The 22,104-nt window shown below is 34.7% G+C and overlaps 1 protein-coding gene and 2 long non-coding RNA genes across 47 annotated transcripts in view; 1 reads left to right on the top strand and 2 right to left on the bottom strand.

Moving 5' to 3' along the window:
- LOC139078729 (uncharacterized) overlaps positions 1 to 5,301 on the bottom strand; it is a 37,112-nt gene extending 31,811 nt beyond the window's left edge. The window contains exon 1 of one of the 2 annotated variants that reach the window (XR_011531759.1): positions 5,162 to 5,301. This is a non-coding gene — a long non-coding RNA (uncharacterized lncRNA). The remainder of the gene's footprint in view (positions 1 to 5,161) is intronic. The other variant, XR_011531758.1, reaches the window with a different exon arrangement.
- PTPRD (protein tyrosine phosphatase receptor type D) overlaps positions 1 to 22,104 on the top strand; it is a 2,079,533-nt gene that overhangs the window by 575,451 nt on the left and 1,481,978 nt on the right. The window lies entirely within an intron of this gene.
- Positions 17,721 to 22,104, bottom strand: part of LOC139078728 (uncharacterized) — a 30,335-nt gene continuing 25,951 nt past the window's right edge. The window contains exon 4 of the long non-coding RNA XR_011531757.1: positions 17,721 to 17,848. This is a non-coding gene — a long non-coding RNA (uncharacterized lncRNA). The remainder of the gene's footprint in view (positions 17,849 to 22,104) is intronic.

Below are 22,104 nucleotides of genomic sequence, written 5' to 3'. Positions count from 1 at the left end.
ATTGCACATTTGTCTGACTTTTGACAATGATTTGTGGAAGTTCTTTGTATACTCTGAATATGTACCTTCATTTGTTATATACATCTCACCTATCTTTTCCCCCTCCATAGATTGCCCTTGCATTCTCTTAATGTTGTATTTTGATAAAGAAGATTTCTTAATTTTAATCTTTGGTTTATCAGTCTTCTCTCTTTTGGTTGGTGCTTTTTGTATTTTGTTTAAGAAATCCTTCTCAAGTCCAAATTCATGCAGCTATTTCATTATTTATCTTCCCTAGAAGATTTTAGCTTTTGTATTTGCAAAGCTGTTTTGATACAGAGACCATGCATTTCTCCTGAGAGTGCTCGTGAAGTGCACAGTATCTAAGGTGGTGGCATGTCCTCTAGAGTAATATGGTAATAAGCTTAATGGAGATATTTGTAATAGCACTCCATGTGGGCAGATGCCAGCTTGCCAAGATAAACTTTAAGGAAAGCAGTTTTTCAGGGGTGGGTTTGTGGGCAGCTTACACGGGACACCCATCACATCCCTGGGCTGGACAACATTCCAAGCACAAAGCTACAGTTGTACTGACTCTGAGCTATAATAGTATCAAAATAGAGATGATATATAACCACAGTAAGCATTTTACAGATACACCCTTTCATGTTGAAAATTGTTTATTATAACTGACATAAATGAGATGGCTTTGTGGCAAAACTTATTCAAAAAGAATTCTAAAATGTGTTCAAAGGTAATTTTTACTTATTTACACATATAAGATTATTCAAATATTAGTCTTTAAAGTAAACAAAAAAACCAATTCCTTTTATTTTTCATCCTCATTTTATCTAGTTTGAGTTTGATCCTCATAAGGTTTTAGTCAAGTCTTCTCACATTAAGTGGATTAAGTTCTCCATTCTAATTCTTCTCCCTCTAGGACATCCAAGTTGATAAATGGCAGAAGTAGCTTGGCTTGCTCAGCTTGTATTGTTGGAGAAATTCCATGATATTTAGTAATGGGAAACCCTGCATGATGCTCTTCTAAGAAATAAATCCAAAACAATGACCTGAATAGACACAGTTACTAGTTCAGATAAACTTGTTCTGCTAGACATCATTGTTGCAAAAGAGAAAATAGAAAATAAATGTCCCAAGAAAAATTTCAGCTATGAAGCTAATCCTCATTAAACTTTACAGTCCACAAACTGAGATGTGTGCATTTGCAAAAATCTAAGTTCAAAGAAGATGAATTTAATCGGATTACTTTTTTCAAATAAATGAGGAACCAAAACAGAATTGATGACTGACAATTTAGGGATGGTGTGCTTATAAAACAAGAACTCATTCTGTTAATCTGTTTGCTAGTTTGCTGTTTTTCAGTGCAATATGTGTATATATGTATATTATAGTATATACATATATTATATTATATATATATATATTAATTAATGTTTTCCGTTACCTGAACCATGTTTTCTTTTTTGTCATCCTAGGAATGAAATATAACATATTAAGAGCTTACTATGTACTGAGCTTAGTGATCAGCTTTCATGTTATCCCACTTAATCCTCATGGTTATTACACCAAATATTGCATGTTGGGGAGGGGGAAATTTTCCCTTTACCCCTCTTGGGTTCTTCTGGCTGGACTAATAGCAAATTGACACAAGGTAGATTGACAGGAAAAAACCCCACTTAATAAATATGCACAGGAGGTCATAAAAATGATGCTCAGAGAGTGACCAAAAGCAGGCAGCTTTTATGTCTTTATACATAAAGAAACAATAAATTTGTGAGGATTTGGCAGGACAAAAAAACTTAGGTTTGGGTGCTTAATTGGTGAGGAATTTAGCAGAGTTTGGGTTTGAGGTAGTAAATTAGTGAAAAGCTAACAAAGTTTTTTATACAAACTTCTCGGCCATGAATTCCCTAACTCTGGTGATAAGAATGTCTCTCTCAGCCTCCAGGTGCAGACAGGGCACCCTTCGCATAGGAGATATTTTCCCTGCCTTCAAGGGAAAAAGAGGGTCAAAGTGTCTTCTTGCTCTGGGTAGTTTTCAAGTAACTTTAATTCAAAATAATCAGTATGCCGTTGAGGTGTGTTTTGGGGTGGCCTGCCCTGGGACCCAAAATGCTGCAACCTGTGCAACGATTTCCCCGTGTTTCCAGATGGAGAAACTGAAGCCCTGTGAGGCTAAGGAACTAACCCAGCATCACCCAGCTTGTGGGACTGGACTCAGTCTCTGCTCTAACTGACACCGGAGGTCGAGCTCTGTCCAGCGCACCCTAAGATCGTGCTCTGCTCTATGCTTTTTATATATGTCCTTTTAATCGCTGGTAATAAAGTTGCAAATAATGTCTGTCACTGAAGCACAATTGCTTCAAGTATAGAAATAAATCTGACCTCAGGCTGTAATTCCATTCAGAATGCTCTTTCCTTTAATTTTCTCTATATTAGTTACATTTTCCATATGCTAAAATGTGAAAGAAATATGAGTGAAAATACGTAGGACGTGCAAATTGGACTTCTTATTTTGGCAGAAGACATGGCTAGTAGCTAGAACAACCCTCCCAGTGTAGCTGTGTGGAGTTATTTGTTGCTAGTGAGACCAAGGTGGCAACAGCTTGGGTCCTCTAAGTGGGTTTAGAGTGACATTTAGTGAAAACAGACTGTCCTGATATACGAGAGGAAGAACACCGATAGCACCTTCATGGCATAAACGTTAGTGCGGAAAATAATTGACCTTATTTTGGTTTTCTCATTATTTCCCTAAATTTCAAAGATCAATCATTCCTTTGTTCCTTATGGAAAATAGATTAAGGTTTTCTCTCCTTTTTATGTATTAAAGGTACTCTTTATCTAATTCCTGACCATAAGGAAGAAAAGAAAATCTTTCCTGTTAAATCTGGAAAAATAAATTTGTGTATTTTAGAAGTATTTTAAACATGCTTTTTAGAGTTTTGATAAACTGAGCTCTGCTACTGCTAGACATGAGAAATAATGGGTTTTGTTACTAAAAATCACCTTGGAATTTTTTAATAAGAAAAAAAGAAAAAATTGACATCACTAGGGCTATAATACTTTACTAGACAGAGGGAAAATTAAAAATTTTGAAGAAATAAGCAGAAATGTAATGGTATATTTGTGATAGATTCAGGTCAGGCACTATATCTTTAAGACTTACATTCTGAATATCCTTAAAATCTAATGAAAAAATACAGGTACTATATTTAACTTAATTTAAAAAATTGTCATCAGTTGTAATCAGTTTGATCTGCATGTTTGAAGGTCAGGAAACTCTTGAACTAATCAATTTAATAGAGACCGGAAAGTTGGTTTTCATAAACATACAGTTGTCAGGTCTTAGCTTCTGAGAGAGAAAATAAAAGATTAAATAATAGACAAGAGGACATTTAAGGACAATTAACATAATTTAATAAAATACAATTTTCAGGAATAATTGATCAATATGTGCAATGTATTCTAAAGCAGTTTTGCTTTTTCACCTTGATGCTCAACAGATGATTGTCTATTCACTAGCAGCATTTAACTATCATGTTCATGTAATCAATAAAGGCATTTTACTTTTGAAATAAGATTAGTGATATTTTTAGCTATAAAACACCCCAAAATAAATATTCTTTTATATTCAGACACCTGTAGTAAAAGCAGATGATTGTCTGGATGCCTAGTTATTGACATCTCTTAGAAGAAATAGGTGTTGACATGATTATAATGAAACTGCTGTTATTGCAAATCTGTCAGTTTAATGTTACTCTAGAGCTGTCTTGTAGGATTTCATTACCAATTACAGGAAAGAAGATTTCTCCTGTGAAAATGTGAAACATAAGTTTCAGTCGACCAGTTATCTTTTTCCAGTGTGCAATCAGTATGCTGAACAAAAAAACTATGTGAGAGGTAAAATTTATTCCATACATTACTATACTGCTCTGCAGTCTGAGTATGAAAAATTAAATACTATTTCATGAAATATGTGGAATACCAAACCCTAAGGAAAGTGTAGGAATTACTTTAGGGAATAAATGTTTATGAAGAAATGATAAGTGTATTTAGTTTAACATTACAAAACCTACTCTATGAAATTACTCTTTTGATGTTAATATTCATGTACTAATCACATATTTAAAGGTTGAGTTAGAGATTTGCTGCATATGCTTATGATTTCTATTCATATTTAGCTTAACCGGAGAAAAGGTTATTTGTGGGAGTTAAGAGTAAGTTCAGTCTAATGGGAGTCAAGAGTACAGCCTTGAGTTACAGCCTAATCTCTGATTGATTATTACCACATAACTCTCCCCACTCGCACCATGTATACCCTATATATATATTTTTTCTTTCTTTTTTCCCCTCTTTTCTTCTCTAGCTACTCTCCTGGATTAAAGTCTAATTTCCCTAAAACTGATTTCAGTTAGATGTCATTCCTGTTAAAGCCATAGGGGCAAATTTACCCATTCTAGAGTTCTAGGGAGTTTTTTTAAAAAAAATCACTATAATTAAAAAAACATGTAACACAAAATATACCCTATTAACATAATTTTAAGTGTCCATGGTAATGTTAGCCTATATGTGTATTGTTGTATGGAAGATCTCTAGAACTTTTCATCTTGCATGACTGAAGCTCGCTAGCCATTACACAAGTCTAGAGAGTATTTTAACCACAAAACAGAAATAGTGCTTTTCTAAGTGATACATTTTTAAAAGTAAAAATGTTAACCCATGTAAATGTTTTCTTCCTTAACACAAAATTTGTCTTTTTGTTTATGGTAAAGGTAACACAAGCTCAATCCAAAAATTTAGATAATATAAACACATATTAAGAAGACAAAATAAAAGACTGTCATAGCCCCTACCAGTAAGAGATAACCATTGTTAATCGTTTAAAGATTATACTTTGAGTCTTTTATATTCATACATACATAATTTTTTTTGTTTATAGCAATAATATTGCATTATAATTCTAGTTTTATTCTCATACCATATCGTGGGCAACTATTCACACCAAAATATTGTTCTACAGTATATATCAGTTTAATGGACATATTGTATGCCGTTACATCAATAACCTGTAATTTATTCAATTTCCTATTGATGGATATTTAGACTATATCCATTTATCACTATTGTACTAATACTACAAAGCAAAAGCTAGTGTTCATACCTTTTCACAATTGTCCCATTACTTTATAGATGTGGAATTTTGGGTTCAGAAGACATATCCAATTTTAAAGCTTTTGACATTCTGCAGAATTGCTCTACAAAATTTGGTACCAATTTGTATTTCACAGCAATGTGAGAGAGAGGATGATTTCCTCAAACCAGGCTATTTGTTCACAGGAAAACTTTGCTCAGGAAAGATAAAGCTATAAGGTAATAATTAACATCATTGCTTGTTTCAGAAAACTTTTGCAAAAAAATTTGAGACAATTGCTCAATATTTAATTCGAGATCTTCGCTTTGTTATGTCTACCAATCTGGAAGAGACATATCACAGACTTTGCACAATTCTAATCAGTCCCCTGACTCAAAAGCCTTACCTAAACCACTTGTGCCAAAACCCCAATATAATAGAAATATCCCACTTCTGACTCCCACCTTCTAAATCATTGCTAAGAACTTGCTAAGATGGTGTTTTCCCTTACTACAGTCACTTCTAGTAAATTTAGATTTTCTTTACTAGCAGGTTGTCTGGTGATACTTTGGGGAGTTCACCAAGCATGGGGAATTTTGGTGGACTCTCACTGAGATCCATTCACCACTTCCTCAGTGCCATAGATCCAATACCTTGACTCAGAGTAGCATGCTCCAATGAAGATCCTTTGAGTCTCTCACTCAGGGGTCTTTCCAAACAAGATGGTGGGATTAATTTCTAGTGGATCTCAGCACAGATTTCTTTTCTTTGAGCTTCAAATGTTAAGTTCATTTTGCATCCCAAGAAGTAGGAATCTTTTGGTTTTCTGATCAGATTTGAAATCTCTTGTTCTTAGTTGAAATTTATCTTGTAACTACAAATACTACTGTTTGTTTTGCTAGCCCTTAATGATTTGTATTGCGTATCTATATTTAAGAAAGCCTCTGTACGAAGAGGATGGGCGTAAACTCAATAAGTTTGTCCTCAAAACAAGCTCTGAAAGTCTCTGCAGGAATCCCTTAGGTATATTTTGCCTCAGGGTCACATTTTCAAATCCTTGAGGACCTTTCTCTGCTGTCTTTGTGACTGATCTGTTTAGTTCTTTCTATCTGGATTTGAGAAATTTGTCAGGCTCTTGATTGGTGATAGACAATCTGTTGGCTAACTTCTGAAGACACATTTTTGCATGGGCATCACTCTTTATGATTGTTTCAATTGTGATGGGCCATTCACATTTAGGTCTTTAATCCATAGAACTGTTTTTTATGTGGAGTCTGAATTGAATATTTGCTTTCGTTCGTTTTCCATATGTATACACAATTTTCCAGAACATTTATGGAAAACTCCTCCTTTTCCCACTGATATTCAGTGCCATTTCTGCACATTTTGTATCCATATATGTGTGGGTCAGTTTCTTGACTTTCTTTTATGTTCCTTTTGTCTATTTATCTGGCCCAGGACTATCACCACACTGTTCCAATTATTATATGTTTATAATAAGCCTGGGTATACGTTAGTGCAATTCTGTCTACTTTCTTTTTCTTCTTTATGAATGCCTTGGCTATTTAGACCCCCCTTCACTATCTTGTACATTAAAGAATAAGCTTGTCAAATTTGACCAAAAATGTAAGGATTTTTATTTGCATGACAATGAATCCATAAAATAATAGGGGGAGAATTGACATTTTTACAATATAGGATAGTTCTGTTATGAACATAGTATATCTCTCCATTCATGTCTCTCAAAGTTTTTAATTTTCTTTTTTTGGCTTTTGAACATGATTTATTCATTTATTATTAATAGCAGAAGCTCTTTTTATGGTGAGCATTCTGATGCATCACAATTATTTAAAAAATAGTTCTTTAAAATAACTGAAAATGGCACTATACACGTAGTGACAGATAGTAACTAGACTTATTGTGTTGTTTCATAATGTGTATAAATATTGAATCACTGTGATGTATGCTTGAAACTAATAGGATCTTATATGTCAATTATACTTATTAGATAAAAGTAACTGAAGATGGTGTGCCTATAGAATCTCTCTTCTGCCCTCATCAGGGCCCTGATTCTCTCTGCTCACTCATTCAACCCCAGGCCAGGTTTGTCTCTCAAGGTTTTTCCCACTCTGTGGCCCTCCCAACAGAGTTACTGTGAGCTCTAGTCCTTCTGTTGTATCTGTTTCCCCATTCTCTTTGAATGTTATGTGCCCAGTCATAAGCTACAGCTTGCCTGACTCAGCCTGTGCCCCAGAGGGTTGACGTTGGTGCCCATAGTCCCTCTGCACACCTACACACCTCACTCCCAGCTGTGGCTCTTTTGCATTTCGGAGGATTGCTTCCTGCTTGTTCCATGAATATAGACCAGCCCTGACCTTGGCACACCAGTGAAATTCTCCGTCTTTCAGTGGGTTGCAAGTATATCTTGTCCAATGAGGTCTAAATTCCAGCCTTCGGGAGGGGAGCCCCCTTCTAAGTTTGTCCATCTTTGGGTAATTTATCCCAGCCCAAGGGTACCTGGATATGAAAGGCTATGAAAGTTGTTTTGTATCCTATAATTACTCTTCTATCAGAATTTAATAATTTTCATATTAAACTTCCCCTGATTAAATCACTGTTTCTTCTGATTGGACATAGACTACTGCATGTAGCGTGTAGTTATCTCTAGTTTGTGGTTTAATGAATGATTCTTATGATTTTCTTTTTTTAAATCTCCATTTTGAAAACTTTGTGGAATGATCATGAATTATTTTTTGTAATAAGAAAAAATAATATGAATAAAATATCCCCTTTTTGATCATTGCTCCATGCTTCTCAATTCTTTATTTTTTTGTATATCTATCCTTCTTTTAGAGGTGGACTCTATGGTAACAAAAGAATAGTCATATTAGACCAAGCCTTAGTTCTGTCTCTGAGGGCACACTAGAGAATAATTGGCGGGGAAAGCATGCTTGAATAAATTAATGAATGAATGCATGAGTTAACTGCTACCTATGTCATGAGCCTGTAAAAGTTAGAGTCGTGACTCAACTATCCTAGTTTTCACTAGTGCTATTAATCTGTTTAAACCCTGTGTGGTCATTCTATGATAGTATTTTTTAAATTGTGGATTGTTTAGTGTGTTGCATTCCTTTTTTTTAAGTTAGAATTGAATGAAAGAGTAGTAAGGATAACTATTATTTCACGATATTTTTGTTTTCACTTTGTATAAACATGGGTGCATATGTTTTGGGTCCCAATGTGAAATATTTTTAAAGTAATAGCCACCTCTAATACAGGGCTTACTATGTAGCTGGTATTAAGTGCTTTACTTATATTTTAGCATTGGTTGCAATTAAAAGTTTAAAAAGTACTTGCCATCTTCTGGGGTTTAACTTTGCATAGTTTTACTACCCAGTGTTTTCATTCTATTTTTCCCTTCTTTTTGGAGACACTTTTATTACAGAGTACTATTCTATAGCTCACAGATTCTTTGAAAGGGCACCGTAGCTGACTCTACACTGAGATTCCAAGAACTCTGGTAGAATGCTGTGGAACCAGCTAGGTCCCCTTAGCTGTGAGGCAGCTGCTGATGCTACCTTACCCAGAACGAGGTCACCTTTCCTGCCATCAGCACCTTCAAAATGGGTGCCCTCTTTGCCAGTAACCCATTCTGAGTCAAAGTCGAGCATAGGTGCATTTGACTGATGCTTGAATCAACTATCTGTATCCTACCAACAAGTGAGTTTCAGAAATAAAGTTTTTTGTGTGACACATTAGAAGAATTTGATTTACACAGATCTATCAAAAAGCAGAAATTTCAACTGATTTTAAGCAACCATGAATGACCTATGTCCATTATATGACCTTGCTTTCTAACTTAGAGAAATTTACTTATCCACAACCAAACAGATGTCATCTTTGTCAGAACAAGGTTTATTTAGCTTGGTTTGTGAGGAAGCTAAATCTATAACAGAAAAGCTTTCTAAAGAGAAAGCTACAATCAAGAAGTGAAAATTTGTCTTCGGTAGCGTATGAAGACTTCCTTTTTCAAGATCTTTTCTCAGAGATCCTAACAGATAGCGTCAGTCACAAAACAAAAAATTAATGAAGAAAAGCCCAGATCTAGCTTCTATGGTCAGACTAGCCTCCAAAAATACATAATGCAAATAGGAGCGTTGATTCTTACCTTAGGGAAAAGGAAGACTTACATAAAAAGTTACTTTTATATGAATATGATGAAGGAAATGGCAATTAGTTCATGCCTTTATTCATATTTATCTATATTGTGGATATAGAAATGATTTTTGCCCATTTCCTGGCCAACGATGTGTATAGCATCCATACTGAGCACCATGAAAAATATGTCACAAAAGTGCCATTTTAGCTTAAGGACAATGTGTTGCAATATGATGATGTGGAGATAGTTTGGACTATGTCATTCTATTCAGTGCTTATAGCCAAAGATGAACATAAAGGCTCCTGACTGAGTGCCTCAAAATCCTTGTAAAGCTTAGGACACCAGAGGTTTCTTGGTAGAACATGGTATTGGCAACATTTTCTGGATCACAGGAAATATAGGAGCCATGCTTCAGCATCTGTTCAGCTAAGGAATCTGTCCACCAAGAGGAGGCATGCTGTTTCAACTGAGCATGATCAGAAGAAGTGATCTGATAAAGCAAATTATGAGCAAATTATCATCGTTAATTTATTGATAACACAACTAATAATTTTTAGCATCTACTATATGCCAGGTATTGCGTTTTAAAGTATATTAATGTTTGAGACACCTTGGACAAAACAAAGGTCTTTGGGGACCATATGTTCCAGCTGTAAAGAGACATATTAAATAAAAAACAAAATAAGTAAATTAAATATTATATTAGAAGGTGATAGTCACTATTCTCAGAAATAAAGAGAATAGAGTGCTGGTAGGGATCATAAAGACTCCTCTTGTTTTTTCTCCTTTATCCTAGATCCTAACTTCTGCCTTCCTTTCCCCATTGACACCAATTTTAATATGCATGTGTGCATATAAATAATATAGCATGTTTTTATGTGGTTATATATTTTTAATTTACCTAAATGTTGTTGGCCCTAAATTTTGTTCAGCTTCTTACAGTTTTAAAATTAAATATGTGTTTGAATTTTATATATCTTGTATGTGTATTCATTTACTTGTTTCTAACTGCTACATAGATTTCCATAGCATGAATTCACCAACTTTTACTTAGGTATTTCTCTGGTAATAGGCACCAGTTGCTATGAGCTCCCACTTCCATAAATTACATGATGGTTTAGGTCCACTTGCCAACTTTTTGAGAGTTTCTTTAGGGTGTACATCTAGGCATGGGATTGTGGGGCATAAATATAGTTAATTTTAGTAATAAGATTGCTTTCTAGAATGACTCTACAGATGATTTTCTCACCAGTAGTACACTGAATTCCCTTTCTCTATATCTGGGCTAACATTTACTAGAATGTATCTGTGCTTTATATATTGAAAAGTAAGATTTTGTCACTCCTAAAATAAAAATTTTGGCTACCTTGTAGACAATGTCTCTCCCACTGAGAATGCATGCTATAATCTGCCACTTGTTTGTTTTCATCTTTTAAAATAGCTTGGTTCTGTAATCTGTCAGGTAATTTTGATTGATCAGAATAGCTATTTTTTCATCTATCTGTTAATTTTTGTTGAGTAGAATGCTTGATTTTGGAATACTGCTATCTTTTGCCTTAAGACTTATCCGTTTTAGTTCTTACTTGGTAAGCTTTTTCCCCAATGGTGGCTTAAAATTTATTTTCCAATTTGTCCTGTTCAGTTTATAAGTTCTCCTTTCACATTTAGATCATTAATACACTGGGGTACTTTATGCTCAGGATCCACTTCTACTTTTCTCAATATCATAATGAATTTTCCCAACAGTGTTTACCAAGCAACCCATATTTTGCCCATTCCTTTGCCCAACCTTTTATATACACATATCTAATTTTCCTATGTTTGAGGATTTACTTCTATGGGAGGGCCGCCCCCCCCCCCCAAAATGTATGATCTATATTCTTTTAAATACTATGTTTTTGCAGGATAAATTAAAATCTTTTTAGGTAAATTCCACTCTTAGTCAGAGTTGATTTAGTTATTGATAGGCTATAAATTATTCTATGCTCATGTTTTATTGAGTTTGTCAAGTTCTTCCAAAAATTCAAGTAAAATTCTGATGGCGATTACTTTGATTTGCAGATTGATTTGGCATAATTGTTCTGCTTATATGTTCTAATTCCATCCTGGAATTTTATCTGTCATTTCACTTAGATTTTAATTGAGTTTTTATTTTTATTCTTTGTAAATAGGTAATGTTTAAGCAAAATTCAAAAAGGAAAGAAGTATATCCCTTAAAAATTCTCCTTCTCGTTATTTTTTCTCCCCACAGGCAGCTGCCACTACTAGATTTTTGTGTATTTTTCCAGAATATCTGCACTGTAGTTGTTGAATGCCATAAATATTTTAAATTCTTATTGATATTAGTATTGGGGTTACGTTCCATCTACACATTAATTTTTGGAAGATCACATTTTGTCATGTTGAGTTTTTTGATCCAATAACATGGTATGCTTTTCCATTAGTTTGTCTTCAAAGTTTCATGTCCTTTGTCTTGAGCAAATTTGGCACATCTTCTTGAGTTTATTTCTAGGTATTATCGCTTCAAATCCTATTGTAAATGGGATCTTTCCTTCCCCTATCTCTTCTCAAACAAGAGTTAGCAAAATTCTTTTCTGTAAAGGGCCTCTGAGTAACTATTTTAGGCTTTGCGGACCAGACAGTTTCTGTTGCCCATATAGTGCAAGAGCAGCCATCGACAAGTCTTAAATGGATGAATATGGTTGTGTTACAATGCACCTTTATTTGCAAAAAAGGGCAGTGTGCCAGATTTAACCGATAGGCCACAGTTTGCCCATTTATAACAGTTTATTGTTTGAATAAAAGAAAGCTATTGATTTCTGAATATCAGTTTTATTCTCAGTCAGTCACCTTACTGAATTCTATCATTGTTGATAATATTTTTCCCTTCGTTCTCTGTGTTTGCCAACTATACAATTATATGATACGCAAATAGTGATAATTTTATCACCTCCATGACAATTTCATACCTTTAATTTATTTCTCCTATTTGCAGTGGTTAATTCCTGCAATATATGTGAAATAATAATGTCTATTTTGAGCATTCTTGTCTTATATCTTTTCATGAGGAGACTACTACTGGTGTTTCCCAGTAAGTATGATGGTGGTTTTGGGAGTGAGAACTATGTTTATATTTGGAAGTTTACATCTATGTTTATTATCTCAGGAGTGTTAATGAAGAAGAAAGGATGGAAAATTTGTCAAATGCCACTTCAGCATCCATGAAGATAGCATATTTATCCTTAAACCTTGTAATATGATGAATTATAATAATAACTCCCCTACTACAGTCACGTGCCACATAACGATGTTTCGTCAACAATGAACCACATATACAACAGTGGTCCCATAAGATTAGTACCATATAGCCTAGGTGTGTGTAGACTATACCACCTTGGTTTGTGTAAGTACTGTAGGGGAGAAAGAAATTTTTGTCTACCCTTCTAGGATCTTCTGGCTGGTCTGAGAATTAAATTGACATGAGGCAGGTTAATAAGAGAAAAACAAACAAAAGTTTAATGACGTGTATATATAGGAGAAACAGGAAAACCGAGTAACTTGCCAAAATGGCTGAAGCCCTCATCTTAAATACAACCCTCAGCTAAAGACAAAACAAGATGTTGGGGGTGGGAGAGTCAGGGCCTTCAAAGGGAGGGAAGACAATTCACAGGGAGGTGAAAAGGAGCAAATATTTGGAAAACAAGTGTTTGGCCACACAGAAAGAGAAGAACATAGAGGGGAGCCCAACAAACGGGCTTTTCTAGATTCCTCCCTGTCTACCACCTAGTTCATGTTATGCTAAGGTGATACCTCACTTCCTGAGACAGGTTTTTTAATCTGAATTCTCTTAGGCAGTTTAGAGGGGGTTAACAAGAAAAACTTTCAAGTCTTTTGTTTCTTAAAAATAATCAGCCTAAAATAATCCTCATGTTAAAGAGACACATTTTGGGGTGACAAATTTTATTCCCCTTCAGTACACTGTATGACGTTCACACAATGACAAAATCACTTAACATATTTCTCAGCACAAATTCCTCATCGTTAAGCAATGCATGACGATATTGAATCATCCTTACTTTCTTGGACTAAGTCTCTTTTGGCATAGGTTATTTTCTTTTGATAGTGGCTAGTTGTAGATGATCCATAGCTTATCTGGGGTTTTGGCATGAAATTATACTCGTTATAAAAAACCCCAAAACTTGGAAGCTTTTCCTCATTGTATCTAGGGAACGTTTTAAATAGCATTGAGATGATCTGTTCTTTAAAGATTTAATATAATTAGTCTCTAAAGGTACTGTAGCATGATAATATTTACACTTGTTCTTCATTTTCTTTTAATTGTTCATTGTGACAGTAGTGAACATTCTTCATTATGTTGATTTCCATATAATTTATATATTTATTGTTGTATTGTAAGTCGTATGTATGTTCATTTTCTCTGCTGCAAAGCAAATTACTCCAAAACTTTGTATCTTAAAACAACAATAAACATTTGTTTTCTTCATTGTTTCTGCATGTCAAGAATTTGGGAGTGGCTTAGCAGGATGGTTTTGGCTTGGAATTATACAGGATGAAGACATTTCCTCTACCCAGTCTAGGTCCTTCTGGCTGGGCTACAAATTAAATTGACATGAGGCAGAATAACTAGAGAAAATCAAAGCTTTATAATGTGTGTACATAGGAGACAGTCAGGAAAACTGAGCAACTCGCCAAAATGGTGGAGGCCCTCATCTTGAATACCATCCTCAGTTAGAGGCAAAGGAGGATGTTGGGGTTGCAGGGAGTCAGTCACGGGAGATCACCAGAAAAACACAGTAAACAAGAGTAAGGTTATTATGCAGACTTAAGTCCTTGCCTTCCTCATTTATAAGAGTTTTTAGAGAGAGGGTCATCCCCCTTTTTCCTGGTATAGACAGGGAGACACCTTTACAGATGGAGATTTCCCTTACAAATGTAAACGTCTCTTACAAGGGGTTAACTTCTACTTTTCAGAGCTTCTCAAAAGTCTGTAGGTTTTAAAAGTAATGAGCCCAAACTAATCCTCATGCCAAAGAGACACATTTTGGGATGGCCAATTCCAGTCCCCTCACAGAGTCTCATGAAGGAGTAGTCAAGATGTCAATCAGGGTTGCAGTATCTGAAGTCTCGACTGGGGCAGGAGGATGCACTTCCAAGGTGGCTTACTCTCATGGTTGACAAGGTAGTGATGACTGTTGGCAGGAGGATGATTCCTCCCTCACAAGGGCCTTGCCACAGGATGTTTGGTGTCCTCAGAACATAGCAACTGGTTTCCTCCAGACTGAGTAATACAAGACAGAACTCAGTGGAAGTCGTTATTCTGACAACTTGGCTCAGAAGTCAGATAACATCTCCATCACAGTCTATTTATTATAAGTGAGTTACTAATTCTGGCTCACATTCAAGGGGAAGGAAAGCAGGCTTCACCTTCTAAAGGGGGGAATGTCGTATAATTTGCAGGCATATTTTAAACGATCACAGTACATTCTCTGTTCTAGTTTGCTCAGTTAGTGCTGAAACAGAGCAAAGCTATTAGATTTTATAAATTTATCTTGTATTCAGTCTTATGTTAATGATTTTAACAATTTGAGGAATATTTCAGTTCTTTGTGTAGCTAATCATATCAACTGCATGTAATGGCAGGTTTATTTTCTTACAGTCAATTCTTACCTCACATTCTTTTTTATTACTCTCTAAAGTTAGCCAGAACTTTGAATTTTATAATAAATGGTAGAGGTGATAGTGAGGATAGTGTTGAAGGTAGTATTGTTTGTATGCTTATTTATTTTAATGTTTCAGAAAATTTTCTGGAGCCCCTCAAAGACCAAATTATTTCTAAAAGCCCAAGTTGTGCTGACATTGATGTCTCCAACAGTCTCAGAAGGATACATTTCCCAGTAATAGTGGAAAGACCTGGAAGATATATATAATAATATAAAAACAGGGGCTGGCCCAGTGGCATAGTGGTTAAGTTCTTGTACTCCACTCTGTTGGCCTGTGGTTCACAGGTTCAGATCCAGGGTGCAGACCTGCACACTGCTTATCAAGTTGTGCTGTGGCAGCATCCCACATATAAAATAGAGGAAGATTGGCACAAATGTTAGTTCAGCAACAATTTTCCTCAAGCAAAGAATAGGAGGATTGAGAATGGATGTTAGCTCAGGGCCAATCTTCCTCACCAAAAAAAAAAAAAAAGGTGGGGGAAGATCTGGCAGATATATATAATAATATAAAAACAGAGTGTTCATCTGTAAACACTTTTATAAAAATACTCAGGGGCCGGCCTGGTGGCATAGTTGTTAGGTTCATGTGCTCTGCTTTGGTGGCCTGGGATTCATGGGTTTTGATCCAGGGTCTGGACCTATGTACTGCTCATCAAGCCGTGCTTTTGTGGTGTCCCACATATGAAGTAGAGGAAGATTGGTATGAATGTTAACTCAGGGACAATCTTCCTCAAGCAAAAAGAGGAGGATTGGCAATAGATGTCAGCTCAGGGCTAATCTTTCTCACCAAAAATAAAATAAAATAAAAATAAAAATATTTAGTACAATTTGAAAGATGGTATAATGGAAGAGAAGTTACCATACCATCATTGTACATCATCAACTATGAACACAAACAATTACGAAGTAACAGATAACTTCTACTGCCATGGTTTTTCTTTCTTTATTGCCTCATGTGGAAGAGAAAAACCAATCAAAGCTAGTAGTTCATGTCTTCATTAAAATATTGAATGTAAGAACAGCTCTGATATGAGAGTTCTGTGGGGAACAAGTAACTTAAAAATTTTATAGGCACAGGATACAGGGGCAGCAAGCTCAGAGCTGTATGCCTGCAGCTGTTGTTTGAACAATTTTGTTTTAGCAAGAGGGGTAGAGAAGAATAGTTGGGGGCCGAGGTCGTGAAAATATCAGTGGGAAATTTTAGTCTTTTAAGGTTTTTCACACACTCTACCCTCTTGTTCATTCCTAAAATATGGCTATTAACTAGGTATGTGTTCTAAAATAACAATTTTAGTGATATCGTAAAGAAAAAAATATTTTATGTATATATATACACACACACACACACACAATGGAATACTATTTAGGCATAAAATGATGAAATCTTGCCACTTGCAACAACATGGATTGGCCCTGAGGGTAATATGCTGAGCAAAATAAGTCAGACAGAGAAAGACAATTACCATATGATTTCACTCATATGTAGAAGATAAACAAACAAACATATAGATATGGAGAACAGATTGATGGTTTCCAGAGGGAAAGCAGGGTTGGGGCGAGGGCAAGAGGCGTATAGCAGGACATTAGTATGGTGACAAATGGAAACTAGACTTTTGGTGGTGAACGCAATGTAGTCTATACAGAAGTTGAAACACGGTGTGCATTTGAAATTTATATAATGTTATAAAACAATGTTACCGTAATAAAAACAAATAAAGAATACAGCTATTATTGTTGAAAAAAAAAGAAAGTAGGTAATGTGACAGAGCGTAAAGGAGAGAAGTGACCTACATAAAGAGTGGTCAGAGAATATACAGAGTGAAATGACTGTGAGACTCTCATGAGTCAGACACTTGGATATATGGATGGGTTTGGAGCTCAAACGGTCTCTACTAACACATAACATGTGGAAGTCAAAGTCAAGGATAAAATTTAAAGCCATGGGAATGGATCATATTATCAAAAGAGAAAGTGCAGCTAGAAATAAATTGTGTGTGTCACAGGGGTGGGGGGAGAAAGGGTTATGCTTTAAATACTTGAAGATAATTCTCAATACTTTTATATTAAATTACATGTATATATCTCTTTAAGTGAATAAAATTTACTGAGTAAAGCAGTTACAGGCATACCTTGGAGATACTTAGTTCCAGATTACATCTTCATTACTCATTCATCCATCAATGGACATTTAGGATGTTTCCAAGTCTTGGCTGTGGCAAATAAGGCTGCAGTGAACATAGGGATGCATATATCTTTTTGAATTAGTGTTTGTGTGTTCTTTGGATAGACACCCAGAAGTCGAGTAGCTGAATAATATAGTGGTTCTATTTTTAATTTTTTGAGAAATCTGTGTACTGTTTTCACAGTGGCTGTAGCAATTTACATTCCCACTAGCAGTGTACGAGGATTCCTTTTTCTCTACATCCTCTCGAACTCTTGTTATTTTTTGTCTTTTTAATAGTAGCCTTCCTGATAGGCATGAGGTGATATCTCATTGTGGTTTTGATTTGCATTTCCCTAATAATTGGTGATGCTGAACATCTTTTCATGTGCCTGTTGGCCATCTGTATATCTTCTTTGGAAAAGTGTCTGAATCCTCTGCCCAGTTTTTAATTGGGTCGTTTGTTTTGTTGTTGTTCACTTGTATGAGTTCTTTATATGTTTTGGCTATGATCCCCTTATCACTTACGTGATCTGCAAATATCTTCTCGCAATCGGTAGGTTGTCTTTTCATTTTGTTGGTGATTTCCTTCACTGTGCAAAAGGTTTTTAGTTTGATGCGGTCCCATTTGTGTATTTTTCTTTTGTTTCATTTGCCTGGGGAGACAATTTCAAAAAGACATCGTTAAGACCTATGTCAAAGAGTGTACTGCTTACGTTTTGTTCTGGGAGTTTTATGGTTTCAGGTATTACATTCAAGTCATTAATCCATTTTGAGCTGATTTTTCTGTAAGGTGGAAGACGGTGATCTGCTTTCATTCTGCCCAGTTTTCCCAACACTATCAATTGAAGAGATATTCCTTTTTCTATTATATTTTCTTGGGTCCTTTGTCGAAAATGAGCTGTCCATAAACGTGTGGCTTTATTTCTGAACTCTCAATTCTGTTCCATTGATCTGTGTGTCTGTTTTTCTGCTAGCATTATGCTCTTTTGATTACTATAGCTTTGTAGTATACTTTGAAATCACACGGTGTGATACCTCCACCTTTGTTCCTTTTTCTCAAGATTGCTTTAGCTATTCAGGATCTTTTGTTGTTCTGTATAAATTTTGGGATTCTTTGTACTATTTCCATGAAAAATGTCATTGGGACTTCGATAGGAATCTCATTGAATTTGTGGATTACTTTAGGTAATATGGACATTTTAATTATGTTAATTCTTCCAAGCCATGATCATGGAATATTTTTCCATTTCTTTGTTCTTCTTCAATTTCTTTCAATAATGTCTTATACTTTTCAGTGTATGGGTCTTTTACACCTCCTTGGTTAAATTGTAGGTGGGATTGTATTCTTTATTTCTCTTCCTGCTATTTTGTTGTTAGTGTATATAAATTCAACAGATTTTTGTATGTTGATTTTTTATCCTGCAACTTTACTGTGTTCATTTATTATTTCTAATACTTTTTTGCTGGATTCTTTAGGGTCGCAGTACTTATTTTCCTTCTAGCATTGCTCACTATGTCTATTTTATTTATATAATTATTATACTTCTCTGCCGTGTCTTTTAGTAAAATGTAAGCTTCATGCGAATAGGTACTATGTCTGCATTACTATTGTATTTTTGCCACTTGACAGAATAGGTACCCAGTAGATGTTTATTTAACATTTTGAAAATGGTGGAGCTAATTTAGTTGTTTTGAAGAAATAGTGCACGAAGCTCAGAGTCCTGTTGTCCCACCTCTGAGGGAGGAGGCTACTGAGGTACTTCACGAGGGCTCCATAGAATATATTTTGAAAAACGTTCATTTATAAAAGCAAAATACATCAAATTTCTTTTAAGAAGATTGCCATAATCATTCATAATCTCTAGAATGCTTAAAAATTTTAAAAAGTCTTTTATATTTATTTTCTTTTTTACTGCTTCTGACACACTTCATTTCTTTGTGTAAATCTAAGTTTTATGTCTCAAATCATACTCCTCCTGAAGGATGCTCTTTGACATTTCTTGTAGCACAAGCGTGCTCACAATGAATAAGATTTAGCTTTTCTGAGAAATATTTTATCTTTATTTTTAAAATGCATTTTCACTGAGGATAGAATTATGGGTTGACAGTTTTGTTTTCTTTCAGAAATTTAAAGATGTCACACTGCACGTTCTTCATATACTTCTAGCTTGCATAGTTTCCGATAAGAATTTTGCTGTAATTTTTTTTGTTTGTTTCTGTGTATTAATGTATCTTTTTTTTCTAAATACCTTAAAATATTTTTTGGTTTTCATTAGTCTGACTGAGATGTATCTTCAGGTATACATGTGTTTTTCTGTTTGTTTTGTTTTGTTAGGAATCTCTGAGCTTCTTGGGTTCTCTAAGCTTAGGGTTCTCTCAGCTTCTTGGTTCTGTGGTGTGATCTCATTAATTTTAGAAAATTCTCATCTATTATCTATATCCGTCTATATCTATATGTATGTTGATCTATCTATGTTATTATTATCATTCTCTGTTCTCTATTGATTTTCTTCATAGGACTGAAAGACACTCATGATAAATCGTTTGATATTGTCCCACAACTCTTAATGCTCTGTTCTTTTTGTTTTTTTAATTTTACCTTCTTCACTTTTATTTCTCTCTGTGTAATTTCTGCTGACATATCTTTGATTCTTTCCTCAGCTAGGTCAAGTAACCTTATGTGTCCATTGAAAGAACTCTCCAATTGTTATATTGTGTGTTTATTTTTAGCATTTGACATTTTCTTATAGTTTCCATCTCAGTGCTAAAATTCCCCATTTATTGAAACATGTTCTTTACCTTTTCTACTAGATCATTAACAAGTTTCACAATTATTTTAAAGTTCCCACCCAATAAATCCAACATTTAGGTTACCTGTGAGTCTGGTTCTATTGATTATCTTGTCTCTTGACAATGATTTTTTTCTTTTCTTGTATGTTTTCTAAATTTTTTTGAATGCCAGATGTGAATATGTAGAAAAGTAGAGATAAAGGCAAATAGTATTTATTCCTGGAAACAGCATAACTATTATTCTGTCCGGCTGTTAGTATGAAGGGTTGAGATAAGCTAGTCAGGAGCAAAGCTGACATCCCATCCCATACTTTATCTTTAATAATTATTTTTAATTAATTAATTATTTATTTATTTATTAAAGATTGATCCTGAGCTAACAGCTGTTGCCAATCTTTTTCTTTTTTCTTCTTCTTCTCTCCAAAGCCCCCAAGTACATAGTTGTATATTCTAGGTGTAGGTACTTCTAGTTCTGCTATGTGGGACACCGCCTCAGCATGGCTTGATGAGCGGTGCCATGTCTGCAACCCAGGATCTGAACCAGTGAAACCCTGGACCACCAAAGGGGAGCATGCCAACTTAACCACTTAGGCCGGCCCCTAATTACTTATTTTTACTTCCATATGTGGTAGCAATCACTTCCTTCTATTCTTGTTCTTTATGGAATTCTGGTTAATTGGTTCTTTATAACATCAGTGATCTGATGGACTTGAGAAAAGTTATACTTTTACAGTTTTATTGTTTCTTATTGCTTGGTTAGGAGCAATACTATTTCCTACTTTCTACATCCTTGACAAAAGCAGAAAGCTCATACCATTTTTTTCCTGGAAAGATATTTTAAAAATGCATTTTTAAAATACTTCATTGTGTAAGAAGAAATAGTAGTTTCATATTTAAACAGGCCTTCAGATGTCTTATTTTCCTATTTCCTTTTCAAACTAGCTTTTGTTGAATCATAACCATAATCAAATAAATCTAAATTCCTTTCTTTCTCACTTCTATCTTTAAATAACTAAAATGGAAATGACATTATTTTGAGACAATTGTTAAGCTCAAAGGGAATAATCAAAAGCTTATTGATGCTTCCTCTTTAGCTATGGAAATTTTCATTGTTTCCACTCTTTTTCTTGTCATTCTTGAACTATGCTGTTACACCTTAATATTTCTGCACAAAGTTTTAAAAATACCAAAAAAAGAAAATCACTAGTTCCTCTGTTTTGTAGTATTCAAGTCTGTGATTACATGCTACTTGCAGATTTTTAATTTTTTCAACATTAAAAAATAAACATAGATCTGTGAGGATAGAACTCTGTAATTTCTCCATGCATCTAAGCTCTTTTCCTTGAGAGGTAATTTTATTTTTGGAATATTATTGGACATTTTATTTTATTTTGGAATCTGATATAAATGTATTGGGGAACCAATAAGGGCCTTGAGGTAAGAGCATGCACCACATACTGTTTTACATTCTTCTTTTATTAAGCCCAGATAAGCATTCGGGACTTCTATGTGATGTTTTCTACTCTTGAGCCCCCCAGTGCCTTACAGAACCTCATAAATGGTACAAGTCTGAGAGATGTCTTTCAACTGCCATAACTTAAAAGAGTAATCTGCAAATTTCAGAGACTTTGAAAAACTATATAATATCCATACATTTTTAAGTTGCCATCTGAATTTTATTTACCATTTTTTAAATGCTCATAAAAGATTCAAAATAAGAGCACTTTATATTTTTTATGGGCTTAAAATGTTTGTCCAAACCTTTTACCTTCTGCTATGACATTCAATTTGTGGAAAAATGTCTGTTCTAATTAAATGGCAAAGTTAATCCTCCTTGCCAAACCAATCACCAAATCAAATTTACTGTCAGAAAAGACTGGTTTCATTTTTTAATTTACGTAAATTTGTTAATACTCATCACACATGCAGACATCTGAGCATTCAAGACAGAACTCTTCTAAAATAGGTAGCTGGATGGCCAGCTGGAGAATAGGCACAGAGTCTTGCTATTCATAGTTTATCACCTAGATGATGCATGAAAAGTGCCTTTGATGCCACAATATTTTTTGTTTGTTTGTTTGTATGTTTTACAGCCAGGGCAGTGAACCAGAGTAAATTT

Source organism: Equus przewalskii, chromosome 22 (genome assembly GCF_037783145.1).
Source record: "Equus przewalskii isolate Varuska chromosome 22, EquPr2, whole genome shotgun sequence".
Classification (NCBI taxonomy): Eukaryota; Metazoa; Chordata; class Mammalia; order Perissodactyla; family Equidae; genus Equus; species Equus przewalskii.
Note: the sequence above shows the minus strand (reverse complement) of the source record. Positions and strands in the feature narration are given on the sequence as shown.